At 39.3% G+C, this 17,162-nt stretch overlaps 1 protein-coding gene across 10 annotated transcripts in view; it reads left to right on the plus strand.

Annotated features, from left to right (window-relative positions):
* Positions 1-17,162, plus strand: part of ACACA (acetyl-CoA carboxylase alpha) — a 321,203-nt gene that overhangs the window by 58,687 nt on the left and 245,354 nt on the right. The window lies entirely within an intron of this gene.

The following is a 17,162-nucleotide window of genomic DNA, read 5'->3' on the forward strand; positions in this document are numbered from 1 at the left end:
GCTGGTACATAGCAGTCATCTTGAACTTCTTCTTCACCATCATCCTGGGGATCATCTTTACTTCTCTTTTGCTGTGGAGAAATTATTTCCTATCTCTTCCTTATTATTGGTTTATTCCCTCATTTTGGTGGAAGATACCTTCCAGTAGCATCCTGACAAAGAATGCATGGGAGGTAAATATTTTTCCCAACTTTTTGTTTTGAAAAATTTTAAACCTACGAAAAGTTGAAAAGAATGTTACAGTAAATACCACTCTATACTTGACCTAAATTCACCTGTTAACATTTTGCCATGTATTTTTAAAAATAATACTGTTTTCGGTGAAAGTTTGCACAGCAAATTAGGTTCTCACTTAACAGTTTCTACACAATTTGTCCTGACATTGGTTACATTTTACACAGTATGTCAACTTTCTCATTATTTCTGTTCTGGTTCTGTTACCAGTAATTTAATTTCCCTGCCCCCTTACCTTCTTGCCTTTACTTTAGAATAAGTGTTGACTGTTTGGTCTCGTACAGGTGATTTTTGTAAAGGAGCATGGTACTCACAAGTGATAGTGTTTATTTTATGAGCCAATCTGTTATTTAGCTAAAAAATGGCCTCATGGGGGTGGGGGTTTGGGGACCATGGTTTCAGGGTACATCTAAGCCAATTGGCATAATAAAATCTATTAAGAAAACATTCTGTTCTGCATCCCACTGTCTTAAATGCTAGCAAGCAACCATCTAAGATGCATCAATTGGTCTCAACACACCTGGAGCAAAGGAAAATGAAGAACACCAAAGACACAGGTAATTATGAGCCCAAGAGGCAGAAAGGGCCACATAAATCTGAGACTACATTAGCCTGAGACCAGAAGAACTAGATGGTGCCTGGCTACAACCGATGACTGTCCTGAAAGGAAACACAACAGAGAACTCCTGAGGGAGCAGGAGAGCAATGGGATGCAGACCCCAAATTCTCATAAATAGACTTAATGATCTGACTGAGACTAGAAGGACCGTGGAGGTTATGGTCCCCAGACCTTCTGTTAGCCCAAGACAGGAACCATTCTCAAAACCAACTCTTCAGACAGGGATTATACTGGCCTATGGGATAGACAATGATACTGGTGAAGGATGAGCTTTTTGGATCAGGTAGACACACATGAGACTATGTTGGCATCTCCTGTCTGTAGGGGAGATGAGAGGGTAGAGGGGGTCAGAAGCTGGCTGAATGGACATGAAAAGAGAGAGTGGAGGGAAGGAGTGTGCTGTCTCATTAGGGGGAGAGCAATTAGGAGTATATAGCAAGGTGTTTATAAATTTTTGTATGAGAGTCCGATTTGATTTGTAAACTTTCACTTAAAGCACAATAATAAATAAAAAGAGATTAGTAAGTCTAATTTATAAGATTCTTGGAAGAAATAAGGTAAAATTTGCAAAAAAAAAAAGATGACCTCATGGAATAGTTTCAGGGTTTAAAGAGCATCTCAGGGCGGTAGTCTTGGGGAATCCTCCAGTGTCAAAAGGTCCAATAAGTCTGAACTTTTTGAGAACTTGAATTCTGTTCTACGTTTTGCTCCTATTCTATCAAGATCCATGTATTTTGTTCCTGAACAGAACGGTTGGTAATGGTAGCAAGGCACCATTTAGTTCTCGTTTTGTGTAGACTAGGTCATGATTTGTATAGACTGTCAGTCCTGTGAACTAGTTTCTTCTCTGAGCCTTTGGTTTCCTTCATTCTGTTATACTCCAGATGTGTAGAGACCAATAGTTGTATCTTAGATAGCCACTTGCAAGCTTTTAAGACTCCAGATGCTCCTCACCAAACTAGGATGTAGAATATTATCTTTATGAACTATGATATGCCAGTTGATTGAGTTGTCCCATGAAACAATGATCCTAAGCCTTCAGACTGTGTAAACCAGTCGCACAAGGTGTTTAATAAATATCCATGTTTGTAACCCCTATGTGCTTTATTGCATATGTAGACATATATGAATGCATACACTTACATATGTATATACACAGGCATATAGATACATCTATATATGCCTACCTATATACACATACATATGTATTTTTAAACTTGTACACATACATGTGTCCACACTCCTATTATTTAGTTGTTACACTGTTGTATATGTCCTAGCATAAAAACATCCTTTTCTTCTTGCATATTTCTTAGTGACATTTACCTTGGTCAGGCTGTATACATTTCACCCACATTTGGCGTAATATTTTCTGTCTCCCAAAATAACAAGTGTCTACTATCTGGAGAGTGATCTCCACCCCTTTCCCACCTATCCCTGGTAACCATCAGTGAATGTTAGTGGTTTTTGGTTGTACATAAGCAGCCCCAGCAGCTGTGTTTTTTTTTTTTTTTGTCGTTGTTGTACATACATCTATCACAACTTTTGCCAATTCAAATTTTTATAGGTTATTGACAATAATTACAATAATCGGCTATGTAACCCTACCCTTAATCAATGCAATATTTCCATCACCGTTAGCCTCCGTTTTCCCTGGTAACCACTAATCAGTTAGAGTCATCATACAGTATTTGTCTTTTTGTGATCGACTTATTTCACACGGCGTAATGACTTGTAGTTTCATCCACATTATATTTTGGGAACTCGTCATTACTCTTTGTGGCTACATAGTATTCCGTTGTATGTGTGTACCACATTTTGTTTATTCATTTGTCTGTTGATAAGCACTTAGGCTGTTGCCACCTTTTTGCTGTTATGGATAGTGTGACAATGAACATAGGTGTGTGTATGCCTGATTGTGTCTTTAGTATTAGATCTCTAGGATATATACCTAGAAGTAGAATTGTAGGATCTTAAGGCAGTTTCTATTTCTAATATTTTGAGAAAGTGGTGTTCTGTTTTCCATAGTGGTTGTACCATTTGTCATACTGTATTTGTTTTGTCTTTCTCTATCTCTTTATATATATGTATGTATGTATATACATACATATATAATTTCTTTTAACCATTTCTAAGTTGCAGGCCTCATTACATTTCACCCTTAAATATTCCTGCATGTTTCTCTCAAGAACTAGGACATTCTTCTAATTAATCTTAATGCCATTAACCAAAAACCAAACCCATTGCCATCAAGTCAGTTCCAACTCACAGCTACCCTATAGGACAGAATAGAACTGCTTCATAGGGTTTCCGAGGATTCGAACTGCCAACCTTTTGGTTAGCAGTTAAATGCTTAACTACCGTGCCACCAGGGCTCCATAATGCCATATCCTCCCAATTTAATATTCGTATATTTATATCTAACATATAGTCCATTTTAAGTTTTCTCACTTGTCCTAGTAATGTCTTCTATAGCTATGTGTGTGTGTGTTTTAATATATGACCTAGTCAAGAGTCATGCATCATGTTTAGTTCTCATATCTCTAACCAGTTACTGTTGAGTCAGTTCTTATTCATGGTGGCCCCACGTGTGTCAGGGTAGAAGTGTGCTCCATAGAGTTTTCTTTTTTAAATATAATTTTATTCATATTGAGGATAACACAACAAAACATACACCATTCAGTGGTTTCTACATGTACAATTCAGTGACGTTGATTACATTCTTCGAGTTGTGTAACCATTCTCACCCGCTTTTTCGGCATTGGTCCTCCTCTGTTAACATAAATTCACTACCACTTAAGATTTCTGTCTAATCTTTCAAGTTCCTGCTTTCAGTTTGATCTCATATAGATAGTTCTTAAAAGAGCATAATGCTCCTGGCAGACATTTTTTACTAGTTAAGCTAACCTGTTGTTTGGTTTCAAGACAACTTCAAGAAATATTTTTAGTTTAAGGCTTAAAGATTATCTCAGGGCAGTAGTTTCAGGGTTCTTTTAGCCCCTTTGACTCCAGAAAGTATGGAGTCCATGAGAATTTGAAATTTGGGTCTGCATTTTCCCCATTTTGATCAAAGATTCTGGATTCTGTTTCATTTTTCTGTATGTGGAAATCCAAAGATTCTGTAGAATCTTTGATCAAAACGTTCAGCAGTGGTAGCTAGACACTATCCAGTTCTTCTTGTCTCATGGCAAAGGAGGCAGTTGTTCATGAAGGCAATTGGCCATATACTAATATCCTCCTATTCCTGACTCTTCTTCCTCTGTTGCTCCAGGCAAAGAGAGACCACTTGTCATGCATTGGATGGCTGCTTGTAAGTTTTTAAGAGCCCAGGGACTACACAGTGAACTAGGAGTTAGGACAGAAGCAGTGGACACGTTATTAGGCCAATTAACCGGGATATCTCATAAAACTATGACCGTAAACCTCCAAACCAAATCCCATGAGGTTTTATGTTGTACATAAGCAGCCTCAGCAGCTACTCTTTTTTTTTGTCAGTGTTGTAAATATATCTATCACATACAAGTTGAATTTGCCAATTCTACTTTTTACAGGTGTACTATTTATTTAAAAAAATTTTTTTTTTTTTTACTATTTATTGTACAATTTTTGACAGCAATTACAGTAATCAACTTTGCAAACCTACCCTTAATCAATGCAATATTTCTATCACTGTTAACCCCCTCTTTCCCACTCCCTTCCATCCCTGGTAAACTTTGTTCTTTATACATTTGCCTTTTCTTGTCTTTTTATATAAGCGAGGTCAAACAATATTTGTTCTTTTGTGATTGACTTATTTCACTAAGCATAACGTCTTCCAGCTCCATCCATATTGTAGCCTGTATCAAGACTTTATTTCTTATACTGGCTGGGTAGCATTCCATTGTATGTATGTACCATATTTTGTTTATCCATTCATCTGTTGGTGGGCATTTAGGTTGTTTCCACCTTTTGTCTATTGTGAATAGTACTGCAGTGAACATTGATGTACAAGTCTCTGAGTCTCTGCTTTCAAGTCTTTTCTGTATATACCTAGGAGTTGAATTGCTGGATCATATGGTAGTTCTATTCTTAGTTTTTTGAGGAACTGCTACACTTTTCCACAATGGCTGTACCATTTTACATCCCATTATTAGCAATGGGTAAGGGCTCCAATTTCCCCACATCCTTGCCAGCATTTGTTATTTTAATTTCTTTTTTTTAATTTTAGCCATTCTAGTGGTAGTGAAGTGGTATCTCATTGTGGTTTTGATTTGCATCTCTCCGATGGCTAATGACACTGAGCATCTTTTCATGTGTTCGCTGGCCATTTGAATGTATTCTTTGGTGAAATGTCCATTCACATCCTTTGCCCATTTTATGATTGGGTTGTCATTTTGTCATTAAGTTGCCAAAGTTTTATGTTAGTGATTCTTGTTGGATATATGATTTCCAAAGATATTCTCCTAGTCGGTAGTTTGTGTTTTCACTTTTTTGGTAAACTACTTTGACGAACAAAAGTTTTGAATTTTTATGAGGTCTTATTTATTTTGTGTTTTGCTTATCGTGCTTGTGTTATTATGTTAGATAATCCATTGTTAAAAGCTAGGCCTGACGGCGTTGCCCCTGCTTTTTCTGCTAAGAATTTTATGGTTTTAATTTGCACATTTAGGTACTTAATCTATTTTGAATTTGTTTTTGTGTATAGTGTGAGGCTTGGATCCTGTTTCATTCTTCTGCACGTGGAAATCCAGTTTTCCCAGCACCATTTATGGAAGAGACTCTTCTTTCCCCAATAGCAGCACCCTTATGAAAAAAAATCGGTTGACCATAGATGTGTGGGTTCATTTCTGGACTCTCAACTTTATTCCTTTGGTCTTTGTATCTATTGTTATGCTAGTACCAGGATGTTTTGATTACTGTTGCTGTATAACCCAACCTAACCCATTGCTGTCGAGTCAGTTCTGACTCATAACAACCCTATAGGACAGAGTAGAACTGCCCCCATGGACTTTCCAAGGCTGCAAATCTTAATGGAAGCAGATTGTCATATCGTCTTCCTGTAGAGCAGTTGGTGGGTTCGAACCACCCACCTTTTGGTTAGCAGCCAAAGCACTGTGCCACCGTGGGTCCTTATGGTGTCTGTATAGTATGTTTTGAAATCAGAAAGTGTCAGTCCTCCTACTTTGTTTTTCTCTTTTAACATTGCTTTAGCTATTCAGGGCCTCTTGCCATTCCATACAAAGCTGAGGATTGGCTTTTTTATTTTCTGTAAAGAAGGCTGTTGGAGCTTTGGCTGGGATTGCATTGAATCTGTAGATTACTTTGGGTAGTATTGATGTCTTAACGATATTGTCTTCCAATTCGTGAACATGGAAAATATTTCCATTTATTTAAGTCTTCTTTAATCTCTTTCGGCAGTGTTTTATAGTTTTCATTGTATATGTCCTTCATGTCCCTGGTTAGATTTATTCCTAGGTATTTTATTCTCTTAGATGCTGTCATAAATGGAATTCTTTTCCTAATTTCCCTTTCAGATTTCTCATTGCTAGTGTATAAAAACCTAACTGATTTTTGTTTGTTGACCTTGCACCCTGAAACTTTGCTAAATTCTTCTATTAGTTCTAGAAGTTTTCTTGTGAACTCTTTGGAATTTTCTATATATATAGGATCATGTCATCCATGGATAGAGAAAATTTTACTTCTTTTCCAGTCTAAACAAAACAAAACAAACCCACTACCGTCAAGTCGATTCCAACTCACAGCAACCCTATAGGACAGAGTAGAACTGTGCCATAGAGTTTCCAAGGAGTGCCTGGCAGATTCAAACTCTGACCTCTTGGTTTTAGCAGCTGTAGCACTTAACCGCTATGCTACCTACTAGGGTTTCCTATTTTCCAATCTGGATGCCTTTTATTTGTTTTTCTTGTCTTATTACTCTGGCTAGGACTTCTAATACAATATTCAATAGAAGTAGGGAGAGTGGCACCCTTGTATTTTTCTTGATTTCAAAGCGAAATCTCTCAGACCTTCTCCAGTAAGTATAATGTTGGCTCTTGGCTTTTCATATATGCCCTGAATCATATGGAGGAATTTCCCTTCTAGCCTAGTCTTCTTTAGGATTTTCACCGAGAAACATTGTTGGATTTTATCAAATGTTTCTTCTGCATCGATAGAGATGATCACATGGTTCTTTTCCTTTGTCCTATTGATATTGTGTTTAGTTGATTGATTTTCTAATGGTGAACCATTCCTGGAGTAAATCCACTTGGGCATGGTATATGACTCTTTGACTCTTTTAATATACTGTTGAATGCTGTTTGTTAGTATTTTGTTGAGGATTTTTGTATCTGTATTCATAAGGAATATTGGCCTGTAGTTTTCTTGTGGTATCTTTTTCTGGTTTTGGTATCAGGGTTATGTTTGCGCCATAGAGTGAATTAGGTATTCTTTCCTTCTCTATCTTTTGGAAGACTTTAAACAGTATTAGTGTTGATTCTTCTCTAAATGTTTGGTAGAATTTCCAGTAAAGCCATCTGGTCTGGGACTTTTTTGTTGTTGTTGGGAGGTTTTTGATCACTGGTTCGATCTCTTCAGGTGTTACAGGTCTGTTGAGACTATTTCCTCTTGAATCAGTTTGGGTAGATTGTGTGCTGCTAAGAATTTATCTATTTCATCTAAGTTAACCAGTTCGTTGCCATATAGCTGTTCATAATATTCTGTCATAATTCTCTTTATTCTATCAGGTCGGTTGTAATGTCCCCTCTTTCATTTCTTGTTTTGGTTATTTACGTCCTTTCTCTTTTTTTTTTCTTTGTCAGTCTGACTAAAGGTTTGTCACTTTTATTAATTTTTTTCAAAGAACCAACTTCTGGTTTTATTGATTCTATCTATCGTTTGTCGGAAACCCTGGTGGCATAGTGGTTAACTGCTATGGCTGCTAACCAAGAGGTGGGCAGTTCAAATCCACCAGGCGCTCCTTGGAAACTCTATGGGGCAGTTCTACTCTGTCCTGTAGGGTTGATATGAGTCAGAATCAACTCGACGGCAGTGGGTTTGGTGGGTTTATTGTTTGTTTTCGATTTTATTTATTTATTCTCTGACCTTTATTATTTCCTTTCTTCTGGTAGATATAGGCTTAGTTTGTTCTTCTCTTTCTAGGTTCTGGAGTTGTAAAGTTAGGCTGCTGATTTGAGATTTTTCTTCCTTTTTTTTGTGTGTGTGTGTAGGCATTTATTGCTATAAGTTTCCTTCTGAGTACTGCCTTCACTGCATTAAGTTTTGGTATGTTGTGCTTTCATTTTCATTAGTTTCTAAGAAATTTGTGATTTCTCTTTTGATTTCTTCCATGATCCATTGGTAGTTTAATAGTGTATCGTTTAACTTCCATATATTGGTGCATTTTCCATTTTTTTTTTCCCCCGTTACTGATTTCTAGCTTCACTCTGTTGTAGTAAGAGAAAATACTTGTATAATTTCAATCTTTTTAAATTTATCAAGACTTGGTTGGTGAACTAAAATGTGGTCTGTCCTGGAGAATGATCCATGTGCACTGGAGCAGAATATATATTGTGCTGTCTTGGGGTGGCGTGTTTTATATATGTCTGTTAAGTCTAGTTGGTTTATAGTGTTAGTCGGGTCCCCTGTTGCCTTGTTGTTCTTCGTTCTGGATGTTCTAGCCAGTTTTTAAGTGGCATATTGAAGTCTCCAAATATTATTGTTTGTTGTTGTTGTTTGTTGTGTGCCACTGAGTTGATTCCAACTCATAGCGACCCTATAGGACAGAGTAGATCTGCCCCATATGGTTTCCAAGGAGTGGCTAGTGGATTTGAACTGCTGATCTTTTGGCTAGCAGCCAGGCTCTTAAACACTGTGCCACCAGGGCTCCACTATTATTGTAGTACTATTTCTCCCTGCAATTCTGTCAGCATTTGCTTTATATATTTAGATGCCCTGATGTTGGGTACGTGAATATTTATGATTGTTAAATCTTCTTGATTAGTTGACTCTTTTATCACTATATAATGTCCATTTTTTCTCTTCTAAGAGATTTTGTCTTAAAGTCTACTTGTCTGATATTAAGATTGCTACTCCAGCTCTCTTTTGGTTATTATTTGCTTGGAATGCTTTTTTCCATCCTTTCACTTTTAACCTATTTGTGTCCTTGGATTTAAGGTGTGTCTCTTGTAAACATTATATAGTTAGATCTTGTTTTTTTAATCCATTCTGCCACTCTCTGCCTTTTGACTGGAACATTTAGTCCATTTACATTCAGTGTAATTACTAATAAGAAGTGACTTACTTCCGACGCTTTGTTATTTGTGTTTTGTATGTCTTAAACCTTCTTTGTCTTTGCCCTTTACTATTGCTTGCTTTTGTGTTTTGTTCATTTACTGTACTGAGCCTTTTTGGTTCCCTTCTCCTTTCCTTTTGTGTACGTTTTTTACGTATTTTCTTAGTGTTTACCATGAATATTACATTTAACAGTTAGTATTTACAACATTCTAGGATAAGTTAGTACCAACTTAATTTCAGTAACATACAAGAATTTGTATGTACCATTTCCCTCCTTTGTTATTGTTTTTGCTAATTTATATTTCTTGTGCCCTGTAACATAATTTTATCCTTGCTTTTTATATATTTGTTATTAAAAAACATGAAGGACAAAACATTTAGAATTATCAAGCACAAATACCTTATTACTAGTCCTTATACTTGTCCATGCATTTACCTTTATTAGGTATCATGGATTGACTTCTGTCCCCCAAAAGTATGTCTACTTGGCTAGGCCATGATTCCCAGTATTGTGTGGTTGTCTTCCATTTTGTGATCTGATGTCATTGTCCTCTATTTTGTGATGTGTTGTAAATCCTAACTTCTGTATGTTAATGAGGCAGGATAAGTGTGGGTTGTACCTTAAGTTACAGCCTTAGAAGAGAGTTCAACTCAAGTCACACCCCACTGAAGTCACGCCCTTACTTAAATCACATCCTTGCTTTGAGTCACACCTTTTATCTTACAAGAGATACAAGGAGACAGAAGTGAGCAGAGAGGAGGGACCTCACTACAACCAAGAGAGAAGAGCCGGGAGCAGAGCACATCCTTTGGACCTGGGATCCCTGCTCTGAGAACCTTCTAGATCCAGGGGAAGATTGATGCCAAGACACATGGAGATCTGCAAGGAATGCTATACCCACAAATGTTGAAAAGAGACAAGGATCTTTCCCTAGAGCCTTCCCCAAGAGCCTCGTGTCCAGAATTCGAACTTCTAGCCTCCTAACCTGTGAGAGAATAATTTTCTGTTTGGTAAAGCCATCCACTTGTGGTATTTCTTTTTTTTTTTTAAATAATTTTTATTGTGCTTTAAGTGAAAGTTTACAAATCAAGTCAGTCTGTCACATATAAGCTTATATACACCTTACTACATACTCCCATTTACTCTCCCCCTAATGAGCAGCCTGCTCCCTTCTTCCAGTCTCTCCTTTTGTGACCGTTTTGCCTGTTTCTAACCCTCTCTACCCTCCAATCTCCCCTCCAGACAGGAGATGCCAATACAGTCTCAAGTGTCCACCTGGTACAAGTAGCTCACTCTTCATCAGCATCTCTCTCCAGCCCATTGTCCAGTCCCTTCCATGTCTGATGAGTAGTCTTCGGGAATGGTTCCTGTCCTGGGCCAACAAGGTTTGGGGACCATGACCGCCGGGATTCTTCTAGTCTCAGTCAGACGATTAAGTCTGGTCTTTTTATGAGAATTTCGGGTGGTATTTCTTTTGTAGCAACCCTAGATAGCTAAGATATTAGGGACCTTTCTTTTTATGTATAGCTTTGACTTATTTCCTAGTGTTTTTTCCCTTCCACTACAGAATTCCCATTAGTATTTTTTGTACAGCTAGTCTGGTGGATATGAACTCTCTCAGCTTCTGTTTGTCTGGGGATGTTTTAATTTCACTCTCATTCTTGAAGGATAGTTTTGCTGGATACACTGTTTTTGGTTAACAGGTTTTTCTTTTCAGCACTTTAAATATATCATTCCATTGCCTTCTGCCCTCCCCATGTTTCTGAGGAGAAAGGAGCACTTAATCTTAGCCTAAGTATAATGTGTCTTGGTATAGACATTTTTGGGTATCCTGCTTGGGGCTCTTTGAACTTCTTAGATTTGTAGATTCCTGTCCTTTGTTAGAATGGGGAAATTTTCAGTTGTTATTTCTTCAGATATTCTTTCTGTCCCTTTCTTTCGTCTCCTTCTAGAATTCCCACCATGTGTCTATTAGGGCTCTTGTTGTCCCATAATTCCATTAAACTGCGCTCAGCCTTCTTCTGCCTCTGTTCTTGCTCTTCAGCATCTGTAATTTCACCTATCTTAATTCACTTATTCTTTCTTCTGCCTGATTAAATCTGTTGCTAAGTCCTTCTGTTATTCTCTCATTTCAGTGATTGTCCGTTTCAGTTGCAATATCTCTTTTATTAGATCCTTATTTTGTTCGTGCATTGTTTTACCTTATTTCTTTTAGCTCTTTGTCTGTGTTTTCCCTTAGTTCTTTAATTATGTTTAATGTTGTATTATATTCCTTTTTTTTCATTATTTGGTAATTTCTGGTTGCACTTTTACTCCCTTTGTCATACTGATTTGAATGTGCCAATATTTCTCTGTTCTTTGTGTGTCTTGTGATTTTTTTGTTGAGGCATTGGAATTTTAAAGGGTGTTAACTTTCTCAGTTTTCCTCAGCATTCAGTGTTTTTGTCTGTACTACTTTCTGCAAAAAAACTCATAGGTTGTGTGATGGTTTAGGTTATCTGTAAACTTGGCTGGGCCATGATTCTCTGGTTTGGCAGTGCAGTAATGATGTAATTTGGCAGACATTGGACTGATTGCTCTTCTATAATATAATCATCTACATGATGAGATATGATATAATGTAAGCACTTCCGTGATGAGATCTGCTGTGAGGTGCCAGTCAGTTGTAAGGGGCATTTCCTTGGGGGTGTGGCCTGCATCCAATATATACGGCCATTCTGGCAAAGCTCGTTGGCTTTTGCTCACTCTGGATCCTGCATGTAGCTCGTTATCATCTTACCTCTGGTTCTTGGGACTTGAGCTAACAGCTCTTTGCAGATCTTGAGATTCTAAGCCCTCACAGCATGTGAGCCAGCGGCCTGCCATCTGACCTGCTGATCTTGGGTTTGTCAGCCCCTGTAGCTATGTGAGTTAGAAGCCTCCAGGCTGAGGCCTGACTCACAGACTTAGGACTTGAGAAACTTTGCAACTGTGTGTCATTTCCTTGAGATAAATCTCTCTCTCTCTGTTGTTGTTGTTAGGTGCTTTTGAGTTGGTTCCAACTCATAGAGACCCTGTGTGCAACAGAACAAAATGCTGCCTGGTCCTGTGCCATTCTCACAATCACTGTTATGCTTGAGCCCATTGTTGTAGCCACTATGTCAGTTCATCTTGTTGAAGGCTTTCCTCGTTTTCACTGATCCTTTACTCTACCAAGCATGATGTCCTTCTCCAGGGACTGGTCTCTCCTGATAATGTGCCCAAAGTATATGAGATGAAGTCTTGCCATCCTTCTAAGGAGCATTCTGGCTGTACTTCTTCAAAGTCAGATTTGTTCGTTCTTCTGGCAGTCCATGGTATATTCAATATTCTTCGCCAATGCCGTAATTCAAAGGCATCAATTCTTCTTTGGTCTTCTTTATTCGCTGTCCAGCTTTTGTATGCATGTGAGGTGATTGAAAACACCATGGCTTGGGTCAGGCACACCTTAGTTCTCAAAGTGCCATATTTGCATTTTAACACTTTAAAGAGGTCTTCTGAAGCAGATTTGCCCAATGCAGTGTGTCATTTGATTTCTTGACTGCTGCTTCCATGGGCATTGATTGTGGATCCAAGTTAAGTGAAATCCTTGACAACTTCAATATTTAATCCTTTATCATGATGTTGATTACTGATCCAGTTGTAAGGATTTTTATTTTTTTTATGTTGAGTTGCAATCCATACTGAAGGCTGTGATCTTTGAGCTTCATTAGTAAGTGCTTCAATTTCTCTTCACTTTCAGCAAGCAAGGTTGTGTCATCTGCATAATGCAGGTTGTTAATGAGTCCTCCACAAATCCTGATGCCGTGTTCTTCTTTATATAGTCCAGCCTCTCGAATTATTTACTCAGCACACAGATTGAATAAGTATAGTGAAAGGGTACAAGACTAATGCACACCTTTCTTGACTTTGAACCGCATGGTATCCTCTTGTTCTGTTCAAAAGACTGCCTCTTGGTCTAAGTACAGGTTGGGCATGAGCACAATTAAGTGTTCTGGGATTCCATTTTTTGCAGTGTTATCCATAATTTGTTATGATCCACACAGTTGAATAAAATAAAATAATAAAACATAGATAAACATCTTTCTGGTATTCCCTGCTTTCAGCCATGATCCATCTGACTTCAGCAATGATATCCCTCATTCTGTGTTCTCTTCTGAATCTGGCTTGAACTTTGGGCAGTTCCCTATCGATGTACTGCTGCAACTGCCTATGAATGATCTTCAGCAAAATTTTACTTGTGTGTGTGTGGTATTAATGATGTTGTTCAATAATTTCCGCATTCTGTTGGATCACCTTTCTTTGGAATGGGTACAAATACAGATCTCTTCCAGTTGGTTGGCCAGGTAGTTGTCTTCCAAATTTCCTGGCATAGATGAATGAGTACTTCCAGAGCTGGTACCTGTTTGTTGAAACATCTAGGTTGGTAATCTGTCAATTCCCAGAACATTGTTTTTCACCAGTGCCTTCAGAGAAGCTTGGAGTTCTTTCAGTACCGTTGGTTCCTGATCATATGCTACCTCCCGAAATGATTGAACGTAGACCAATTCTTTTTGGTACAGTGACTCTGTATTGCTTCCATCTTCTTTTGATGCTTCCTGTGTCGTTTAATAATTTCTATGTAGAATCCTTCAGTATTGCAACTCAAGGCTCAAGTTTTTTCTTCAGTTTGAGACATGCCAACCTTGCTCTTCCCTTTTGGTTGTCTATCTCCAGGTCTTTAAACATTTTATTATAATATTTCACTTTGTCTTCTCGAGCTGCCCTTTGATATCTCCTGTTCACCTCTTTTACTTCATCATTTCTTTCTTTTGCTTTAGCTGCTCTATATTCAGCAGCAACTTTCAGAGTGTGTTCTGACATCTGTTTTGGTCTTTTCTTTCTTTCCAGTCTTTTTAATGACCTTTTACTTTCTTCATGTATGATGTCCTTGATATCATTCCACAACTTGTCTGGTCTTCAGTCATTAGTGTTCAGTGTGTCAAATCTATTCTTAAGATGGTCTCTAAATTCAGGTGGGATATACTCAAGTCGTGCTTTGGCTGTCCTGGATTTATTATTTTATTCACCTTGAAATTGTGCATGAGCAATTGATGGTCTGTTCCACAGTCAGCCCCTGGCCTTGTTCTGACTAATGATATTGAGCTTCTCCATTGACTGTTTCCACAGATGTTTTTGATTTGATTCCTGTATATACCATCTGGTGAGGTAACCTTTTATGTTGGTGAGAAAAGGTGTTTGCAATGAAGAAGTTGTTGGTCTTGCAAAATTCTGTCATGCTATCTCTAGCGTCATTTCTGTCACCAAGGCCATATTTTCCAACTACCATTCCTTCTTCTTTGTTTCCACCTTTTGCATTCTAGTCACCGGTAATTATCAGTGCATTTTAATTACATGTTTGATCAAACTGCAGAAGTTGGTAAAAATCTTCAATTTCTTCATCTTTGGCCTTAGTGGTTTGTGCGTAAACTTGAATATAGTCGTATTAAGTGGTCTTCCTTTTAGGTGTATGGATATTATCTCATTATTGACAGCATTGTATTTCAGGGTAGGTTTTGAAATGTTGTTTTTGATGATGAATGTGATGCCATTCCTCTTCAGTTTGTCATTCCTGACAGAGTAGACCATATAATTGTCTGGTTCAGAATGGCCAACACCAGTCCACTTTAGCTCACTAATACCTGGGATATAGATCTTTAAGCATTCCATTTAATTTTTGACCATTTCCAATTTTCCTAGATTCATACTTTGTGTATTTCACGTTCCCATTATTAATGAATGTTTGCAGCTGTTTCTTCTCATTTTGAGTCATGCCACATCAGCAAATGAATGTCCTGAAAGCTTGATTCCATCCACGTCATTAGGTTGACTCTACTCTGAGGAAGCAAGTCTTCCCCAGTCGTATTTTTAGTGCCTGCAACCTGAGGGGCTCATCTTCCAGCACTATATTAGATAATGTTGTACTGCTGTTGATAAGGTTTTCATTGGTTAGGTATTTCAGATGTAGACTGCCAGGTCCTTCTTCCTAGTCTGTCTTAGTCTGGAAGAACCGCTGAAACCTGTCCACCAAGGGTGACCCTGCTGATATTTGCAGTACCTGTGGCAAAACTTCTAGTATCACAGCAACACGCAAGCCACAGAGTATGACAAACCGATGGACTCCTGGTGGTGTATGTATGTACACACTTCACTGGTTTTGCTTCTCTAGAGAGCACAGCCTAAGACAGGTGGGCAGAGCATATAGTCTTTGCTTACTGTTTCTTTTCCCTCTCTGTGATAGCTCCTCTTCCTCTTTGGTTTAATTAGGATTTGAAAGTTCCAGATCTTGGTTTTCAACTTTCAGTTTCTCCCAGACACTCCAGAGAACATGCTGTAGTCAATCTGTCCACCAGAGGGCACCACCACTCAGGTGCGATATCATGTACTAATCTATCCACCACAGTGTTCAGTCCTCTCTCTCTGGTTATTACTCTTTTCCCTTCGCTGTTTTGCAGCCACGTTTTTAGTTAAGAAAACCCATGACACCTAGTGAGCCTTGTTTGGGGCTGGGTATTTCCGTCTGGTTTTGCCTGAGGCTTTTTTCCCCGCCTCTGTGGGGGCTCCTTATATCTGAATTGAAATTCAGGGAAAGCACAGGCAGACTTGCCTCTGTTTCAGGAGGAGGAGGGGATAGCACCCCCCAAAAGGTCCTCTGAGAGATATGTGTTGTTGGTTTCAGAGCCCCATTGACTCTGTGGTAGTTGGGGGATCAGTCTCCACTTAGGTTACCCATCTCCTGACTCTGTTGTAGGGAACCTTCTGTAAGAGTTCATATCAGTTCAGCAGCCTAACTTACTGGTTGGGGAAGGCGTTGTCACATTCCAAATGGAACCCTAGGGAGATCTGCCTTGTTGCTATCAGAGACCCCTGTAATATGTTGGCTGTGGGTGTAGGCTCCACTACTCTTACTTGCTTCCTAGCACATAGCAGCCTGTCAGCAGTCCTCAGTGCCAACTGGAAGGGGGAGTAGACAGACCCAAACTGATCCCCAGGAAGGTCTTTCCTGTTGGTTTCAGAGGCCTGAGCTATGGGGTATACGCAGAGGCAGGTAGAGTGCTGACTATGGGAGCAGACTCCACTTTGGGGGCCTTCTGTAGCAGTTTGTAACAGCCTGACAACCAAAAATTACCAAGTGGCAAAGGAGGTTTCACACTGTGATCAGATCCCCATGGAGGTCTGCCTTGTTGCTCTCAGGGTCCACCCAGTAGATTGTTGGCTATTGAGTGTAGCCTCCACTCAAAAACCTCCTGCTTCCTAGCACACAACAGTTCTCAGCACTGCCTGAAAGAGAACAGACAGAGTTGAACTGAGTCCTTGGGAGGTCTGTCCCGTTGGTTTCAGAGGCCTAAGCTGTGGCGTGCACAGGGAGGCAGGTAGAGTGTTGACTATGAGAGCAGACGCCACTGCACTGGCCTTCTGTAGCAATTTCCAGTAGGTTTGCAGCCTACAGTGTCTGGGTAGGGGAGGAGCTGGAACACTCCAAATTAACGGCGCAGGTAGTTCTGCCTTGTTGATTTTAGAGCAGAAGCTTGGGGTCCTGTATCTTTGTCCAGTCAGGGGCTGTGGTGGTTAGGACAGCAAGCTCTTTTTCTGGGGCTGCTTCACCAGTTCACAGCAGCCAGCGGCCCACAGGGCTGGCGGGAGGGCAGGGACGGTGGGAGAAGCGATTTTCCTAGTATATGCAACTTGTTCATTCATTGATTCTTGCCTGTTTGCAGTTCCCCGTTGCTCTCCTCCGCTTCTCGATTCAGTCTCTCAAAGCTGAGCACAATTTCCTTGTTGTATTTGTGGGGGAGGGTCGGAACAATGGCCTGTTTACGCCGCCATCTTCCCAGAATCCCCAGGGTTCCTCCAAAGTATTCTCAGTGGCTGATTTTTCAGAAGTAGGTCACCAGGCCTTTCTTTTGAGGCACCTTTGGGTGGACTCCAGAGTGCCTTAGTGTTTGCACCACTCAGGGACTCCTTAATCTCAAATAATAA

The sequence above is a fragment of the Elephas maximus genome, chromosome 19, assembly GCF_024166365.1.
Source record: "Elephas maximus indicus isolate mEleMax1 chromosome 19, mEleMax1 primary haplotype, whole genome shotgun sequence".
NCBI lineage: Eukaryota > Metazoa > Chordata > Mammalia > Proboscidea > Elephantidae > Elephas > Elephas maximus.